This window comes from Oncorhynchus clarkii, chromosome 10 (assembly GCF_045791955.1).
Source record: "Oncorhynchus clarkii lewisi isolate Uvic-CL-2024 chromosome 10, UVic_Ocla_1.0, whole genome shotgun sequence".
NCBI classification, from domain to species: domain Eukaryota; kingdom Metazoa; phylum Chordata; class Actinopteri; order Salmoniformes; family Salmonidae; genus Oncorhynchus; species Oncorhynchus clarkii.
In genome coordinates this window covers 30,602,926-30,623,117 of record NC_092156.1, presented here as the reverse complement: position 1 = coordinate 30,623,117, position 20,192 = coordinate 30,602,926, and positions in this window count along the sequence as shown.

Genomic DNA, 20,192 nt, shown 5'->3' with positions numbered 1-20,192 from the left:
ATAAAGAAAAACCCTTGAATGAGTAGGTGTGTCCAAACTTTTGACTGGTACTGTATATAATTAATCAATAAGGCAAGAGGGGTGTGGTATATAGCCAATATACCACAGCTAAGGGCTGTTCTTATGCACGACTCAATGCAGAGTGCTAGGACACAGCTCTTAGACGTGGTATATTGACCATATATCACAACCCCCCGAGATGCCTTATTGCTATTATAATCTGGTTGCCAACATAATTAGAGCAGTAAAAATAAATGTTTTGTCATACCCATGGTATACGGTCTGATATACTATGGCTTTCAGCCAATCAGGAACGGTGTGCAGCACGTGTCAAAAAGTCTTATTGTTCTGTGACTAAATCCTGTATAAAGAAATTGAATAATACATCTGATATTTTGCCTGTGAGTCCATAACCTGCATATAATGAAAACATGTGGTCAGATAAGACAGGAGAACAGCAGCAAGAGGAGCAGGATATTGCACCAATCACTATTAAGTGAGTGACTGTGAGCTAAACAGTGAAGAGTGAAGCAAGATATGCAAGATATCTGGAGGTCTTTAAATAGTCTGAATAGCTTGAGTGCGTCATAATAATGGGATTCATTGACATTCATTGTTGTCAAAGCAGCTGGAATTCAATGTGTGTGTGTGTGTGTGTGTGTGTGTGTGTGTGTGTGTGTGTGTGTGTGTGTGTGTGTGTGTGTGTGTGTGTGTGTGTGTGTGTGTGTGTGTGTGTGTGTGGATTGAGGCCCAGGCAGGGCAGGATTGGAAGGTCTATAGTTCAACAGCACAGCTCTTGTTTACAGACTCTTGTTTACAAAGGCTAAGTGGTAATATCCTTGTCTTAGTTTCTACAATGGAGGAATGGCTTTAGTAATCAAAAGGGTCAACTGGGCCACCATGTTCAAATAAAGTACACAACCCCCACCCATACACACTCACACATGGTTTGCTAATTAACATATGAACGAACCCAACTGCCTTAATTATACGTATACTAAAACCACATGCACATTGTATAGCCTCTAACATAGCCAGCAAATATAGTATCAAGCCTGTGTTCATGTAGTGAATTTAGTCAACCGTATATCAGGCTCTTTTTTTAACCAACTCACATTATTTCAGCAGTGGAATTAAGATAATAAGAAATCTAACAATCCAAATACAATGTGTGTCCTGTAGATAGCCATGTTCTGAGAGAGCTGCAGGGTGAGTATTTCAAAGGCACAACTATGGTCAACAAGGGAAACCAGTGAAAATCATAATTCTGGAGAGAGATCCAATAAGGCTAGCCTTTCTGGGAGTAATTTCAGGTCTGTCTGTCTTCAATGTGGTACGTCCTTGCAGGGAGGCAGTGGGCTGGACACAATGTAGAGCTGTACAGGGCCAGACTCACTACTCCACCCCTCCATGTCCAACACGACAGAGGTGCTTTGTAAAGGGCCTGTGAGGCACAGACGGAGCCAGCTACTCGCTAAAGGGCCTCTTTTGAACTTTGTCAGATTGTGTCACTCACACAAAGGCAGTCGGGCAGAGAGAGCAGTGCTCTGCTCTTTCAGTTGAGTCAAAACTACGGCTGCCAGGGTCTTTGTAGTTTGAGAGAATAAAGTGATTTGACAGCATCACTTGTTTTAAGACACGTTTGCAGATCTCTGAAGCCTCTGTGTAAGTGCGTGCATGCACATATGGGTGTGCCTCTAGTCGGTTCTGTGTTATAACAGCACCCCACTCCCCATGCAGCTGAAGCAAGAGACCACTTGTATGGGCGCTGGTACATGCAGTGCCTGTGCAGGAACATTCTAGAGGCACAAATAAAGCCATGGTTATCCCTTTGTTGTGCTGCTGACTAGACAAGAGCTTTTCTGCAAGGCTGCCGCCCAGGAAAAAGACGACTTTGTGCATCCCTGCTGGTAAATGTTCTGACACACTTTTTCCCGCTGCAGTCTTTTAGCACAGAACCTTGTTGTTAGGATCCCTCTCAACTTCCCTTTCCCACCCCCCTCATCATTCTCACACACGCACCACACACCACACCACACAACCACACACACACACACACACACACACACACACACACACACACACACACACACACACACACACACACACACACACACACACACACACACACACACACACACACACACACACACACACACACACACACACACACACACACACACACACACACACACACACGCGTTGTGAGCAGATGGAGGAAAGGAGTCTATATCTGGGATTGTTTCTCTCTCCTTAAGCAGCTTTCAGAAAACAGCATGGGATTAATACATTCAATATGAATTGTAAACTAATGCGATGAGCTCCCACACCTCCTTGGCTCCCCGTCTGCTTTTGTTGCAACTGGAAAGGAAGGGAGCACAGAAGTCAAGTCAGCGAAAACCATGAACTAGACTCCTGTCAGACAGTCAGAAGAACCTGAGCTGTGTGAAGGACTGAGTGACAACATATCTGACATTTCTCTGTGACAGACACTTTGTCATTTTCTACATTTTGGCACTTGTGAATTGTTAACACTAGATGAGAAAAACAAACACAACTCTGAGAAACAATCAGGTTTGCACACACTGCAGTTTCCCCTGCATCTGATGCAGGCAGCAATTAGACCCAAACCAGAGGAGGGCCGTGGTTAAACCCAAGGTTAGGTTAGGAAGGTGGGGTGGTGGTGTATAGCCTGCCATGATGATGCCTTGAGGGCTTCTCCACCAGTGCTCCATGCACTAGACCTAAAGGACCCTAGTTCAACGGCCATGTTTCCCATCATAGGCTCTTAATCTCTTAATTGGAAGCTGTCTCTCTCTAAGATGGAAAAGCATCAAGGCACCAGAGCATCAATGTGTTCCAGATGTGTCTCCTGCTGGTCTATGCAGCTGATTGATAGGCAGTCATTTCCCCAGGCAGCAGGGCTCATACAGCTCCTCTAGACCCCCATGCTGGCAGAGAATTGACTTCTATACTGTTGAGCTTCCTGCATGGAAGCTCATTACATTAGAAGATCAAAAACGGTAGAAGAAATGCAATACTTGCAGAAAAGTCTTGGATTAAACTTGGTGTGTTATGGTATGATTGGTCTGTATCCAACTCCATATTTCAGAAAAACAGAACATTACAGTCGGGATTAAATAATGGTTGTTTGAATAGGAAGTGAACATGTGGAATGTTGAGAGCGAGTGAGTTGCAGAGTAGCATAATCAGTTCTGGTTCAGAAGTGATCCTTATGAGATGGCCCTGCTGGTGCTTCCCCTAACTGAGTCCAGGATGGTATTCATTAGGGCACACTATAGCAAAAAGTTTTGCAACGGGACACAAAAAAAGTATTTCTTATTTGACCCGTGCCGTGGCCCTTACTAACCAGCCACATAGTCCACGATGATCTTCCCACTCACAGAGTATGCACCCTGCGCTTTCATTCTATTCATACAGTACATCTCTACACTCATAGTTATAATGTAGCTTATAGTGTTTATAGTGTCGTCTGTAGTTTTTAGCTTTAGTGTTTATTGTGCACATTGTATGTGGACTGTGTCAATTCTGTGCCAATATATTTTGTCGGTATATTCTGTTTATTATCTGTCTGTATATTATTTTTATTGCAGCAGCACCATTTCACAGAGTCAAATTCCTGTACATGCAAATGTATTTGGCGAATAAAGGTGATTTTGATTAAAACCTCTTGAATCTAGGGGGTACTATTTTCATTTTTTGAAAAATAACGTCCCCAAAGTAAACGGCTATTTTGTCAGGACAAGATGCTAGAATATGCATATAATTGACAGCTTAGGATAGGAAACACTCTAAAGTTTCCAAAACTGTAAAAATATTGTCTGTGAGTATAACAGAACTGATATTGCAGGCGAAAGCCTGAAAAAATCCAATCAGGAAGGGACTCTTATTTAGAAAACTCTGCGTTCCTATGTGTCCCTATTGAGCAGTGAATGAGATATCAACCAGATTCCTTTTTCTATGGCTTCCCTAATGTGTCTAGTGTCACAATACATAGTTTCAGGCTCTTATTTTGAAAAATGAGCCTGGTTGAATAGGTTATGGTTGAATAGTTTAGTGACTTCTCTTTAATCCCTAAAAGTCTAAGCCCAATTTAGCATTCGATTTTGAATTTTAGGACCCCGTAGGTATAAAAAATATATTATACAATTATTTGATAAAATATTGAATTTGGCCTTTACTACTATAGCCCATAGAAACGCATTGAATAACACATTCATAAATGTGACAGACAGTCAAAAAATAAATAATAATCATAAGGTTTTGAAGTGTCTGTCCTACGTGGACTCCCGAGTGGTGCAGTGGTCTAAGGAACTGCAATTCAGTGCAAGAGGCATCACTATAGTACCTGGTTCGAATCCATGCTGTATAATATCCAGCTGTGAATGGGAGTCCCATAGGACGGTGCACAATAAGCCCAGTGTCGTTGGAGTTAGGCCAGAGAAATATATAGGAGATATAAGAAAGCTCAAGAAATATACATTGGGTATACAAAACATTATCTTTCCATTACATATATTTCAGTCTACGATCCCTTATTGATGTCACAAGTTAAATCCACTTCAATCAGTGGGTTAAATAAGGATTTTTAAGAGACAATTGAGTATGTACCATTCAGAGGGTGAAAGTGGAAGAAAAAATATTTAAGTGCCTTTGAACGAGGTATGGTAGTAGATGCCAGGTGCACCGGTTTGTGTCAAGAACTGCAGCACTGCTGGGTTTTTCACACTCAACAGTTTCCTCTGTGTATCAAGAATGGTCCACCATCCAAAGGAAATCCAGACAACTTGACACAACTGTGGGAATCATTGGAGTCATTTCCTAATAATTGCTCCCACAGTTGAATTCTTCAAACCAAGCTGCTATCTATTGCAGATTCAGTCTTCCTAGCCTGGTGCAGGTCTACAATTTTGTTTCTGGTGTCCTTTGACAGCTCTTTGGTCTTGGCCATATTGGAGTTTGGAGTGTCTGTTTGAGGTTGTGGACAGGTGTCTTTTATACTGATAACAAGTTCAAACAGGAGCATCTTAAAGAAGAAGTTACAGGTCTGTGAGAGCCAGAAATGTTGCTTGTTTGTAGGTGACCAAATGCTTATTTTCCACCATAATTTGCAAATAAATTAATAAAAAAATCCTACAATGTGATTTTCTGGCTTTTTTTTCTCATTTTGTCTGTCATAGTTGAAGTGTACCTATGATGAAAATTACAGGCCTCTCTCGTCATTTTAAGTGGGAGAACTTGCACAATTGGTGGCTGACTAAATACTTTTTTTCCCCACTGTACATTAAGTTGACTGTGCCTTTAAACAGCTTGGAAAATTCCAGAAAATTATGTCATGGCTTTAGAAGCTTCCGATAGGCTAATTGACATCATTTGAGTCCATTGGAGGTGTACCTATGGATGTATTTCAAGGCCTACCTTCAAACTCAGTGCCTTTTTGATTGAGATCATGGGAAAATCAAAAGAAATCAGCCAAGACCTCAGAAAAAAATTGTTGACCACCACAAGTCTGATTCATCCTTGGGAGCAATTTCCAAACGCCTGAAGGTACCAGGTTCATCTGTACAAACAAAAGTATGCAAGGTATAAACACCATGGGACCATGCAGCCGTCATAACACTCAGGAAGGAGAGATTAACTTTGGTACTTTGGTGCGAAAGGTGTAAATCAATCCCAGAACAACAGCAAAGGACCTTGTGAAGATGCTGGAGAAACAGGTACAAAAGTATCTATATCCACAGTAAAACAAGTCCTATATCGACATAACCTCAATGGCCGCTCAGCAAGGAAGAAGCCACTGCTCAAAAACCACCATAAACAAAGCTAGACTACGGTTTGCAACTGCACATGGGTACAAAGATCGTACTTTTTTGAGAAATATCCTTTTTTGCCATAAGGAGAAATATAACTGTTTTGCCATAATGACCATCGTTATGTTTGGAGGAAAAAGGGGGATGCTTGCAAGCCGAAGAACACCATCCCAACCATGAAGCACGGGGGTGGCAGCATCATGTTGTGGGGTTGCTTTGCTGCAGGAGGGACTGGTGCACTTCACAAAATAGATGGCAACATGAGGCAGGAAAATTACGTGGATATATTGAAGTAACATCTCAAGACATCAGTCAGGAAGATAAAGCTTGGTCACAAATGGGTCTTCCAAATGGACAATGACCCCAAGCATACTACCAAAGTTGTGGCAAAATGGCTTAAGGACAACAAAGTCAAGGTATTGGAGTGGCCATCACAAAGCCCTGACCTCAATCCCATAGAAAATTTACGAGCAAGGAGGCCTACAAACCTGACTCAGTTACACCAGCTCAGGAGGTGTAACTTCCGGCGCCGACAGAGATGGCCGCCTCGCTTGGCGTTCCTAGGAAACTATGCAGTTTTTTGGTTTTTTACGTGTTATTTCTTACATTAGTACCCCAGGTCATCTTAGGTTTCATTACATACAGTCGAGAAGAACTACTGAATATAAGATCAGCGTCAACTCACCATCAGTACGACCAAGAATATGTTTTTTGCGACGCGGATCCTGTGTTCTGCCTTACAAACAGGACAACGGAATGGACTCCATGCAGCGACCCAAAAAAACGACTCCGAAAAAGAGGGAAACGAGGCGGTCTTCTGGTCAGACTCCGGAGACGGGCACACCGTGCACCACTCCCTAGCAGTCTTCTTGACAATGTCCAGTCTCTTGACAACAAGGTTGATGAAATCCGAGCAAGGGTAGCATTCCAGAGGGACATCAGAGACTGTAACGTTCTTTGCTTCACGGAAACATGGCTCACTGGAGAGACGCTATCCTGGCGGTGCAGCCAACGGGTTTCTCCACGCATCGCGCCGACAGAAACAAACATCTTTCTGGTAAGAAGAGTGGCGGGGGCGTATGCCTCATGACTAACGAGACATGGTGTGATGAAAGAAACATACAGGAACTCAAGTCCTTCTGTTCACCTGATTTAGAATTCCTCAAAATCAAATGTAGACCGCATTATCTACCAAGAGAATTCTCTTCGATTATAATCACAGCCGTATATATCCCCCCCAAGCAGACACATCGATGGCTCTGAACAAACTTTATTTAACTCTTTGCAAACTGGAAACCATTTATCCGGAGGCTGCATTCATTGTAGCTGGGGATTTTAACAAGTCTAATCTGAAAACAAGACTCCCTAAATTTTATCAGCATATCGATTGCGCAACCAGGGGTGGTAAAACCTTGGATCATTGTTACTCTAACTTCCGCGACGCATATAAGGCCCTGCCCCGCCCCCCTTTCGGAAAAGCTGACCACGACTCCATTTTGTTGATCCCTGCCTACAGACAGAAACTAAAACAAGAGGCTCCCAACTGAGGTCTGTCCAACGCTGGTCCGACCAAGCTGACTCCACACTCCAAGACTGCTTCCATCACGTGGACTGGGATATGTTTCGTATTGCGTCAGATAACAATATTGACGAATACGCTGATTCGGTGTGCGAGTTCATTAGAACGTGCGTTGAAGATGTCATTCCCATAGCAACGATTAAAACATTCCCTAACCAGAAACCATGGATTGATGGCAGCATTCGCGTGAAACTGAAAGCGCGAACCACTGCTTTTAACCAGGGCAAGGTGTCTGGTAACATGACCGAATACAAACAGTGCAGCTATTCCCTCCGCAAGGCTATCAAACAAGCTAAGCGTCAGTACAGAGACAAAGTAGAATCTCAATTCAATGGCTCAGACACAAGAGGCATGTGGCAGGGTCTACAGTCAATCACGGACTACAAGAAGAAATCCAGCCCAGTCACGGACCAGGATGTCTTGCTCCCAGGCAGACTAAATAACTTTTTTGCCCGCTTTGAGGACAATACAGTGCCACTGACATGGCCTGCAACGAAAACATGCGATCTCTCCTTCACTGCAGCCGAGGTGAGTAAGACATTTAAACGTGTTAACCCTCGCAAGGCTGCAGGCCCAGACGGCATCCCCAGCCGCATCCTCAGAGCATGCGCAGACCAGTTGGCCGGTGTGTTTACGGACATATTCAATCAATCCCTATACCAGTCCGCTGTTCCCACATGCTTCAAGAGGGCCACCATTGTTCCTGTTCCCAAGAAAGCTAATGTAACTGAGCTAAACGACTACCGCCCCGTAGCACTCACATCCGTCATCATGAAGTGCTTTGAGAGACTAGTCAAGGACCATATCACCTCCACCCTACCTGACACCCTAGGCCCACTCCAATTTGCTTACCGCCCAAATAGGTCCACAGACGATGCAATCTCAACCACACTGCACACTGCCCTAACCCATCTGGACAAGAGGAATACCTATGTGAGAATGCTGTTCATCGACTACAGCTCGGCATTCATAGTACCCTCCAAGCTCGTCATCAAGCTCGAGACCCTAGGTCTCGACCCCGCCCTGTGCAACTGGGTACTGGACTTCCTGACGGGCTGCCCCCAGGTCGTGAGGGTAGGCAACAACATCTCCTCCCCGCTGATCCTCAACACTGGGGCCCCACAAGAGTGCGTTCTGAGCCCTCTCCTGTACTCCCTGTTCACCCACGACTGTGTGGCCACGCACGCCTCCAACTCAATCATCAAGTTTGCTGACGACACAACAGTGGTAGGCTTGATTACCAACAACGACGAGACGGCCTACAGGGAGGAGGTGAGGGCCCTCGGAGTGTGGTGTCAGGAAAATAACCTCACACTCAACGTTAACAAAACTAAGGAGATGATTGTGGACTTCAGGAAACAGCAGAGGGAACACCCCCCTATCCACATCGATGGAACAGTAGTGGAGAGGGTAGCAAGTTTTAAGTTCCTCGGCATACACATCACAGACAAACTGAATTGGTCCACTCACACAGACAGCATCGTGAAGAAGGCGCAGCAGCGCCTCTTCAACCTCAGGAGTCTGAAGAAATTCGGCTTGTCACCAAAAGCACTCACAAACTTCTACAGATGCTCAATCGAGAGCATCCTGGCGGGCTGTATCACCGCCTGGTACGGCAACTGCTCCGCCCTCAACCGTAAGGCTCTCCAGAGGGTAGTGAGGTCTGCACAACGCATCACCGGGGGCAAACTACCTGCCCTCCAGGACACCTACACCACCCAATGTTACAGGAAGGCCATAAAGATCATCAAGGACATCAACCACCCGAGCCACTGCCTGTTCACCCCGCTATCATCCAGAAGGCGAGGTCAGTACAGGTGCATCAAAGCTGGGACCGAGAGACTGAAAAACAGCTTCTATCTCAAGGCCATCAGACTGTTAAACAGCCACCACTAACATTGAGTGGCTGCTGCCAACACACTGACATTGACACTGACTCAACTCCAGCCACTTTAATAATGGGAATTGATGGGAAATGATGTAAATATATCACTAACCACTTTAAACAATGCTACCTTATATAATGTTACTTACCCTACATTATACATCTCATATGCATACGTATATACTGTACTCTATATCATCGACTGCATCCTTATGTAATACATGTATCACTAGCCACTTTAACTATGCCACTTTGTTTACATACTCATCTCATATGTATATACTGTACTCGATACCATCTACTGTATCTTGCCTATGCTGCCCTGTACCATCACTCATTCATATATCCTTATGTACATATTCTTTATCCCCTTACACTGTGTATAAGACAGTAGTTTTGGAATTGTTAGTTAGATTACTTGTTGGTTATTACTGCATTGTCGGAACTAGAAGCACAAGCATTTCGCTACACTCATTAACATCTGCTAACCATGTGTATGTGACAAATAAAATTTGATTTGATTTGATTTGATATGGGCCAAAATTCACCCAACCTATTGTGGGAAGCTTGTGGAAGGCTACCTGAAATGTTTGACCCAAGTTAAACAATTTAAAGTCAATGCTACCAAATACGAATTGAGTGTATGTAAACTTCTGACCCATTGGGAATGTGATGAAAGACATAAAAGCTGAAATAAATAATTCTGCTATTATTCTGACATTTCACATTCTTTCAATAAAGTGGTGATCCTAACTGATCTAAGACAGGGCATTTTTACGAGGATTAAATGTCAGGAATTGTGAAAAACTGAGTTTAAATGTAGTTGGCTAAGGTGTATGTAAACTTCCGACTTCAACTATATATTTTTTGGTGTGTCAGATAAACACTCCAAACAGCCTACCTGACCTCTTGTGGGCATCTGCATGGTCCTAAAGCACACCGTTGCCTCGTTTTGTATCACATTCCAATGAAAGAACTGTGGGGGACAAAAATGCAGTTGCAGAATGTGAAAGTGAAAGTTGCGCCCCTGATTATGATGTAGTTTATAGTGGTTCTCTCTCTTTCTATCTCAATTGGCATGGGAAATGCATGTTTACATTGCCAAAGCAAGTGAAATACATTAAACAGAAGTGAAATAAACTAATCAGAAATTAACAGTAAACATTACACTCGCAAATGTTTTAAAAGAATAGAGTCATTTCAAATGGTATATTATGGCTATGTACAATGTTGTAACAATGTACAAATAGCTGAAGTACAAAATGGAAAATAAATTGATACGGGTTGTATTTAAATTGGTGTTTGTTCTTCACTGGCTGCCCTTTTCTTGTGGCAACAGGTCACAAATCTTGCTGCTGTGATGGCAGTTATGGGAGTTTATAAAAATTGGATTTGCATGTATATCTATGTGTCTTTAATATGGTCAAACATTTGGCAGGAGGTTAGGAAGTGCAGCTCAGTTTTCATTACATTTTGTAGGCAGTGTGCACATATCCAGCCTGTCTTCTCTTGAGAGCCAGGTCTTCCAACGGCGGCCTCTCTGTACATACAGTCTGTACATAATCAATGCTTTTCCTTAATTTTGGGTCAGTCACGGTGGTCAGGTATTCTGCCACTGTGGACTCTCTGTTAAGGGCTCAACAGCATTCCATTTTTTTGGTGAATATTACCTTTTTGTTTTCTCATGATTTGATTGGGTCTAATTGTGTTGCTGTCCTGGGGCTCTGTGGGGTGCGTTTGTGAACAAAGCCCCAGGACCAGCTTGCGGAGGGGACTCTTTTCCAGGTTCATCTCTCTGTAGGCCAGTGTTTCCCAACCCTGGTCCTCCAGGACCCCCAACAGTTCAGTTTCGTGGTAACCCTTGACAAACACACCTCATTCAACTCATTGACGGCTTGATGATTAGTTGACACGTTGAATCAGGTTGCCCAGGGTTACAATAAAAATGTGTACTGTTGGGGGTACTCGAGAACCATGGTTGAGAAACACTGCTGTAGGTTATGGCTTTGTTATGAAAGGTTTGGGGATCGCTTCCTTTTAGGTGGTTGTAGAATTGAATGGCTCTTTTCTGGATATTGATCATTAGCGGGTATTTTCCTAATTCTGCTTTGCATGCATTATTTGGTGTTTTACATTGTACAAGGATGTTTTTACAGAATTCTGAATGCGGTCTCAATTTCGTGTTTGTCCCATTTAGTAAATTCTTAGTTGGTGATCGGATCCCAGACCTCACAACTATAAAGAGCAATGGGTTGTATAACTGATTCAAGTATTTTTTGCCAGATCCTAATTGGTATGTCAAATTTTATGTTCCCTTTGATGGAGTAGAAAGCCTTTAGATCATTCAGAGCTTGGTGGAAGTTACCTGTGGTGGTGAGGTTAAGGCTGAGGTAGGTATAGTTTGTGTGTTCCAGGTCAACAGTGTCTATATGAAATTTGTATTTGTTGTCCCGGCAACTGGACCTTTTTTGGAACACCATTATTTTTGTCTTACGAAGATTCACTGAGGTCTGTCAGAATCTGTGCAGAAGATCTAAGTGCTGCTGTAGACCCTCCTTGTTGGGGACAGAAGCACCAGATCATCAGCAAACAGAAGATATTTGACTTCACAGTTTAGTAGGGAGAGGTCAGGTGCTGAAAACTGTTCCAGTGCCCTCGCCAATTCGTTGATATACTGTATATGTTGAAGAGGGTGGGGCTCAAGCTGCATCCTTGTTTCAACACGCAGCCAGTGTGACCAACAAACTCAATAGGCTGGGTGAATGAGGGGAGGATGTCGTCAACCTTCTTTGCAGACGACTTTGTCAACCACTTTGAAGAGAGGGAGGAGGGAGGAAAGAAGGGGATTAATATTAAAGAGGGAGGAGAAGGTGGAAAATATTTTTTATAGGGTTAGAGGCAGAAGCTCAACATTTTTAGTGATAGAAAGTGATTTTAGCAGTGGATACAGAGTAAGAGGCGGTAGCGAGGAGGGACTGAAAGAATGATAGGTCCTCCTGAAGTTGAGTTTTTCTCAATTTTCACTCAGCTGCCTGTAGCCCTGTTCTGTAAGCTCGCAATGAGTCATTCAGCCATGGAGCAGGAGGGGAGGGTCGAGCCGGCCAGGAGGAAATGGGACAGTGCGAGTCGTGGATGCGGAAAGGGAGGAGAGTAGTGTTGAAGAGGCAGAATCAGGAGACAGGAGGGAGAAGGATTTATCAGACGGGTGATAGGATAGAAGAGGAACGAGTAGTGGGAGAGAGAGATAAGATTGTGATGGTGCATGACCATCTGTGAACGTGCTGAGAGACTCTGGGTTGAGGTCAGTGATAAAGAAATCTACAGTACTACTGCCAAGGGATGAGCTGTAGGTGTACCTACCATAGGGGTCCCCTCGGAGCCTACCATTGGATATGTATAGAGCCAAGAGTTGTGACCCATTTCTGGTGGTTGTTTTGTCGTAGTTGTGTCTAGGGGGGCATATTGGGGAAGGAATGCTGTCACCTTCAAGTAGGTGTTTGTCCCCCCTGTGTGCTGAGAGTGTCAGGTTCGTGTCCAGTCATGGCATTTAGGTCGCCACAGACTAGTACATGTCCCTGAGCCTGGAAGTGGTTGATCTCCCCATCTAGGATGGAGAAACGTTCATCGTTAAAGTATGGGGGGATATACTGTAGGGAGCACATAAGAGGACTTTTTTTCTGTTGAGATCATTTCCTTCTTCATTTCTAGCCGGATGTAAAATGCTCCTGCTTTGACTAATTTAATAGTGTGGGTTAGGTCTGCTCTATACCAAATTAGCATACCCCCTGAGTCTCTTCCCTGTTTCACACATGGTAGTTAGGTGGATGGGACTACGAGCTCTCTGTAGCAGATATGGCCACCAATGGGTCCGTCTCCTCTATACCATGGTTCTTGTAGGTTGACAGTCTGTATTTCCAATTTATTTTATGAAGTCTAGGTTCCTGCTCTTCAGGCCAAAGGCAGATGACCTCAGACCTTGCATACTCCAGGATACGATAGTAAAAGCATTGTGTTCCATAGTGTCTAGTGTTCTTTTCATGTGGTTTAGGCTCGGATCATTACAGTAGGTGTGCGCTGAGCATCTGATACATACCTATTAGGTCGCAGGATGGGGCTTGGGCAGGTGTATTAGTGTGTGTTGGGCCTGTTGCTCTGCTCACAGCATGGGAATATGTGTGCGCGCGCGTCTCTCTTGGTCTCTTTCTCTGTCTCTCTCTCTCTCTGTCTCTCTCTTTCTCTGTCTATCTGTCTCTCTCTCTTCTCTTTCTCTGTCTGTCTGTCTCTTTCTCTCTGTCTGCCTCTTTCTCCTCTCCCCTTTCTTCTCTCCTACACTCTTAGAAAAAAAAGGTGCTATCTAGAACCTAAAAGGGTTATTTGGCTGTCCCCATAGGGTAACTTTTTTAATAACTTTTTTTGGTTTCAGATAAAAACCCTTTTGGTTCCACGTAGAACCCTTTTGGGTTCCACAAAGAACCCTTTCCACAGAGGGTTCTGCATGGAACTCAAAAGGGTTCTATATGAAACCAAAAACATTTATACCTGGAACAAAAAGGGTTCTCCTATGGAGACAGTGTATAATATTCTCTCCTCTCCCAGCTCCTTCTGTTTCCTCTCCTCTCCCAGCTCCTCTTCTCTCCCCCTCTCCTCCTCTCATCTCCTCTCCTTTCTCTCAGTCCACTCTTCCCTTTCTCCTCCTGTCTGATTCATCTCTCTGTGGTGCTGATGGTGAGTCACTCTGTCCAGGCAGCCAATGGCCTCAGAGGAATATGAGCCCACAGAGAGGCTGGCTGGAGTGGACCATCCTTGATATACACTGGAAACTGTTGAGCGTGAAAAACCAAGCAGTGTTGCAGTTCTTGACACACTCAAATCGGTGCACCTGGCAACTACTACCATACACCGCTCAAAGGCACTTAAATGTTTTCTTGTCCATTCACCATCTGGAAGGCACACATACACGTCTCAATTATCTCAAGGCTTAAAAATCCTTCCTTAACCTGTCTCGTCCCCTTCATCTATACTGATGGAAGTGGATTTAACAGGTGACATCAATAAGGGATCATAGCTTTCACATGGATTCACCTGGTCAGTCTATGTCACAGAAAGAGCAGGTGTTCCTAATGTTTTGTTCACTCAGTGTATACTGCATGCCACACACTACACCATAGACACACTCACACATGCAAACATGCACACACGCAGACACATACACAGCACAGTACCCACAGAGGTACTCACTGACACAGAGGCCTCACTCCAGAGACTGCTAAGGGAAGTAAAGGGAGAGAGGAATAAGAGAACTCCCAGAGAGCTTGTGATGAGATTTCCATGTTTTTCAACCATTTATCTCCCATTCGGGAAGCTCGTATGTGAGAGGTCCACTGGCTGCATTCACGCAGTGTGCATTCCCACCGTCACCCAGGGAACTCTATATGCACAGTGAAGAGAAGAGTCTGTGGCCCCGAGTTAACCCTTCACAGCCCAGCCTGGCCTGTCACACTATAGAGCTCAAATTACTGTTGAACCATATGTGTCACTGTCATTGACTCTTTTGTCTGTTGTTTGGAGAATACATAAAATACATATGACTTATTGAAATTATATATCTTGTTTTAATGATATTGAAGCAAATACTGGCAGACAGATTATTTAGCAAATGCTGACAAAGAGCATCGCTTCCTGTCTCTTCTCGCTCTTCATCATTCTCTGGTAGAGATTAAAAGTCTCGTAATTTTTGTTCTGAGGGACTAGATACAGTGGGGAGAACAAGTATTTGATACACTGCCGATTTTGCAGGTTTTCCTACTTACAAAGCATGAAGAGGTCTGTAATTTTTATCATAGGTACTCTTCAACTGTGAGAGACGGAATCAAAAATCCAGAAAATCTCATTGTATGATTTTTAAGTAATTCATTTGCATTTTATTGCATGACATAAGTATTTGATCACCTACCAACCAGTAAGAATTACAGCTCTCACAGACCTGTTAGTTTTTCTTTAAGAAGCCCCCCTGTTCTCCACTCATTACCTGTATTAACTGCACCTGTTTGAACTCGTTACCTGTATAACAGACACATGTCCACACACTCAATTAAACAGACTCCAACCTCTCAACAATGGTCAAGACCAGGAGCTGTCTAAGTCCATCAGGGATAAAATTGTAGACCTGCACAAGGCTGGGATGGGCTACAGGACAGTAGGCAAGCAGCTTGGTGAGAAGGCAACAACTGTTGGCGCAATTATTAGAAAATGGAAGAAGTTCAAGATGACGGTCAATTACCCTCTGTTTGGGGCTCCATGCAAGATCTCACCTCGTGGGGCATCAATGATCATGAGGCAGGTGAGGGATCAGCCCAGAACTGCACGGCAGGACCTGGTCAATGACCTGAAGAGAGCTGGGACCACAGTCTCAAAGAAAACCATTAGTAACACACTACGCCGTCATGGATTAAAATCCTGCAGCGCACGCAAGGTCCCCCTGCTCAAGCCAGCACATGTCCAGGCCCGTAAGAAGTTTGCCAATGACCATCTGGATGATCCAGAGGAGGATTGGGAGAAGTTTATGTGGTCTGATGAGACAAAAATAGAGCTTTTTGGTCTAAACTCCACTTGCCGTGTTTGGAGGAAGAAGAAGGATGAGTACAACCCCAAGAACACCATCCAACCGTGAAGCATGGAGGTGGAAACATCATTCTTTGGGGATGCTTTTCTACAAAGGGGACAGGACGACGGCACCATATTGAGGGGAGGATGGATGGGGCCATGAATCGCAAGATCTTGGCAAACAACCTCCTTCCCTCAGTAAGAGCATTGAAGATGGGTCGTGGCTGGGTCTTCCAGCATGACAACGACCCGAAACACACAGCCAAGGCAACTAAGGAGTGGCTCCGTAAGAATCATCTCAAGGTCCTGGAGTGGCCTAGCCAGTCTCCAGACCTGAACCCAATAGAAAATCTTTGGAGGGAGCTGAAAGTCCGTATTTCCCAGCGACAGCCCCGAAACCTGAAGGATCTGGAGAAGGTCTGTATGGAGGAGTGGGCCAAAATCCCTGCTGCAGTGTGTGCAAACCTGGTCAAGAACTACGGGAAACGTATGATCTCTGTAATTGCAAACAAAGGTTTCTGTACCAACTATTAAGTTCTGCTTTTCTGATGTATCAAGTACTTATGTCATGCAATAAAATGCTAACTAATTACTTAAAATTCATACAATGTGATTTTCTGGATTTTTGTTTTAGATTCCGTCTCACAGTTGAAGTGTACCTATGATAAAAATTACAGACCTCTACATGCTTTGTAAGTAGGAAAACCTGCAAAGTCTGCAGTGTATCAAATACTTGTTCTCCCCACTGTATGTGAGTGGGGGTATAAGGGAAACGATCTCTAGGGTGAAAGCCACAAGGACAGGGAGAGAGAGAGGGAGACAGAGAGAGAGAGTGAGACACAGACACAAAGAGAGACAGAGACCCCTCTGCCTCTGCTGCCTCTGTAGTACACATAACATCCATCTCTTCTGGCCTCTCTATTGTTGTTTCCACATACTAGGCCATTAAAACATTGCCTGGGTCTGGCTGAGCCATAACCGCATTGCCCTTTGCTGTGTGGCAGATCCTGGGGAATGGGAAGGAGCTCCTATCTCTGGGCAGATGATGTAGTGGTCTAGCCTGCTCTTTGGTCCTCCTGAGGAACCATGATCAGCTACAAAAATAGATAATTATTCTGATACCAGCCCCAGGTCACAGATACTGCCACCACATCTGATGGCTAATTAGTGTGACAGTCAGCGACCAGAGGGAGCAGGGTGGTGTGACACCGACTCAGAGATGTCCCAGAGGGTTTCCCAGGTATGAGAAAGACACTCCCTCGGGTTTCTAAAAGGCAATTCGTCATTCTAGTCCTACGAAGATGGATCTGTCATTAGCTTCCAACATTATCTATCCAGAGAGTATAATTAACACAAAGAGTCCGTATTCAATCTGAAAAGAACCTATACTTAATTATATACAGTATATTACAACTCAAAAGTCCCAGGTCATAAATAACACTGTACATATAAGTTACTATATAATTATACTGAAGCATTAGCCATTATTAGACATGCAATTAATTCATTACAGCTGTCAAATCCAGACCAATTATTTTATTTCTGGTGTCAAATTCATTCTCTACTATTACAGTTGAAGTCGGAAGTTTACATACACCTTAGCCAAATACATTTAAACTCAGTTTTTCACAATTACTGACATTTAATCTTTGTAAAAATTCCCTGTTTTAGGTCAGTTAGGATCACCACCTTATTTTAAGAATGTGAAATGTCAGAATAAAAGCAGAGAAAATGTATTTCAGCTTTTCATTCTTTCATCACATTCCCAGTGGGTCAGAAGTTTACATACACTCAATTAGTGTTTGGTAGCATTGCTTTTAAATTGTTTAACTTGGGTCAAACATTTCGGGTAGCCTTCCACAAACTTCCCACAATAAGTTGGGTGAATTTTGGACCATTCCTCCTGACAGAGCTGGTGTAACTGAGTCAGGTTCGTAGGCCTCCTTGCTCGTACACACTTTTTCAGTTCTGCCCACAAATGTTCTATAGGATTGAGGTCAGGGCTTTGTGATGGCCACTCCAATACCTTGACTTTGTTGTCCTTAAGCCATTTTGCCACAACTTTGGAAGTATGCTTGGGGTCATTGTCCATTTGGAAGACCCATTTGTGACCAGGCTTTAACTGATGTCTTGAGATGTTGCTTCAATAGATCCACATATTTTCCTGCCTCATGATGCCATCTAGTTTGTGAAGTGCACCAGTCCCTCCTACAACAGAGCACCCCGACAACATGATGCTGCCACCCCCATGCTTCACAGTTGGGATGGTGTTCTTCGGCTTGCAAGCCTCCCCCTTTTTCCTCCAAACATAACGATGGTCATTATGGCCAAACAGTTTTATTTTTGTTTCATCAGACCAGAGGACATTTCTCCAAAAAGTACAATCATTGTCCCCATGGGCAGCTGCAAACCGTAGTCTAGCAAGGGTAGCATTCCAGAGAGACATCAGGGACTGTAATGTTCTTTGCTTCACGGAAACATGGCTCACTCGAGAGACGCTAACGGAATCGGTGCAGCCAGCTGGTTTCTTCACGCATCGCGCCGACAGAAACAAACATCTTTCTGTTAAGAAGAGGGGCGGAGGCGTATGCCTTATGATTAACGAGACGTGGTGTGATCACAACAGCATTCAGGAACTCAAGTCCTTCTGTTCACCTGACTTAGAATTCCTCACAATCAAATGTCGACCGCATTATCTACCAAGGGAATTCTCTTTGCTTATAATCACAGCCGTATATATTCCCCCGCAAGCAGACACATCGATGGCCCTGAACTAACTTTATTTGACTCTTTGCAAACTGGAATCCACATATCCTGATGCTGCTTTCATTGTAGCTGGGGATTTTAACAAGGCTAATCTGAAAACAAGACTCCCTTAATTGTATCAGCATATCGATTGCGCAACCAGGGCTGGTAAAACCTTGGATCATTGCTATTCAAACTTCCGCGACACATATAAGGCCCTCCCCTGCCCTCCTTTCGGAAAAGTTGACCACGACCACCATTTTGTTGCTCCCTGCCTACAGACAGAAACTAAAACAAGAAGCTCCCGCGCTCAGGTCTGTTCAACGCTGGTCCGACCAATCTGATTCCACGCTTCAAGACTGCTTCGATCACGTGGACTGGGATATGTTCCGCATTGCTTCCAACAACAACATTGACGAATACGCTGATTCGGTGAGCGAGTTCATTAGAAAGTGCATTGACAATGTCGTTCCCATAGCAACGATTAAAACATTCCCAAGCCAGAAACCGTGGATTGATGGCAGCATTTGCGTGAAACTGAAAGCGCGAACCACTGCTTTTAACCAGGGCAAGGTGACCGGAAACATGACCGAATACAAACAGTGTAGCTATTCCCTCCGCAAGGCAATCAAACAAGCTAAGCGTCAGTATAGAGACAAAGTAGAGTCACAATTCAACGGCTCAAACACAAGAGGTATGTGGCAGGGTCTACAGTCAATCACGGATTACAAAAAGAAAACCAGCCCCGTCACGGACCAGGATGTCTTGCTCCCAGGCAGACTAAATAACTTTTTTGCCCGCTTTGAGGACAATACAGTTCCACTGACACAGCCAACAACCAAAACCTGCTGACTCTCCTTCACTGCAGGCGACTTGAGTAAAACATTTAAACGTGTTAACCCTCGCAAGGCTGCAGGCCCAGACGGCATCCCCAGCCGCATCCTCAGAGCATGCACAGACCAGTTGGCTGGTGTGTTTACAGACATATTCAATCAATCCTTATCCCAGACGGCTGTTCCCACATGCTTCAAGAGAGCCACCCTGTTCCCAAGAAAGCTAAGGTAACTGAGCTAAACGGCTACCGCCCCGTAGCACTCACTTCCGTCATCATGAAGTGCTTTGAGAGACTAGTCAAGGACCATATCACCTCCACCCTACCTGACACCCTAGACCCACTCCAATTTGCTTACCGCCCAAATAGGTCCACAGACGACGCAATCTCAACCACACTGCACACTGCCCTAACCCATCTGGACAAGAGCAATACCTATGTGAGAATGCTGTTCATCGACTACAGCTCGGCATTTAACACCATAGTACCCTCCAAACTGTTTATCAAGCTCGAGACCCTGGGTCTCGACCCCGCCCTGTGCAACTGGATACTGGACTTCCTGACGTGCCGCCCCCAGGTGGTGAGGGTAGGTAGCAACATCTCCACCACGCTGATCCTCAACACTGGGGCCCCACAAGGGTGCGTTCTGAGCCCTCTCCTGTACTCCCTGTTCACCCACGACTGCGTGGCCACTCACGCCTCCAACTCAATCATCAA